The sequence below is a fragment of the Rhincodon typus genome, chromosome 8 (genome assembly GCF_021869965.1).
Source record: "Rhincodon typus isolate 14 chromosome 8, sRhiTyp1.1, whole genome shotgun sequence".
Classification (NCBI taxonomy): Eukaryota; Metazoa; Chordata; class Chondrichthyes; order Orectolobiformes; family Rhincodontidae; genus Rhincodon; species Rhincodon typus.
The window spans coordinates 27,902,158-27,902,375 of record NC_063339.1 but is presented as its reverse complement, the minus strand read 5'-3'; positions in this window follow the sequence as shown (position 1 = coordinate 27,902,375).

Sequence of the window (218 nt, the reverse complement as noted above, 5' to 3'; positions counted from 1 at the left end):
GCAGTTCTTGCTGTCTCCTTAGAACAAAGAATGTTCCATGTACCCCAAAAAGAGACAAGCATAATTGGGACCTGCGAGAGTACCCATACCTATACCTTTAACGTGAAGCAAGTGAGATGAGTTAAATGAAAACTTCAGGAGCAGTCTTCCTAAGATCACTTACTGTTCCGCACAGCCGCAGTTTTGCGCAGGTCACCGGCCAACCCGCGCAACCGCAG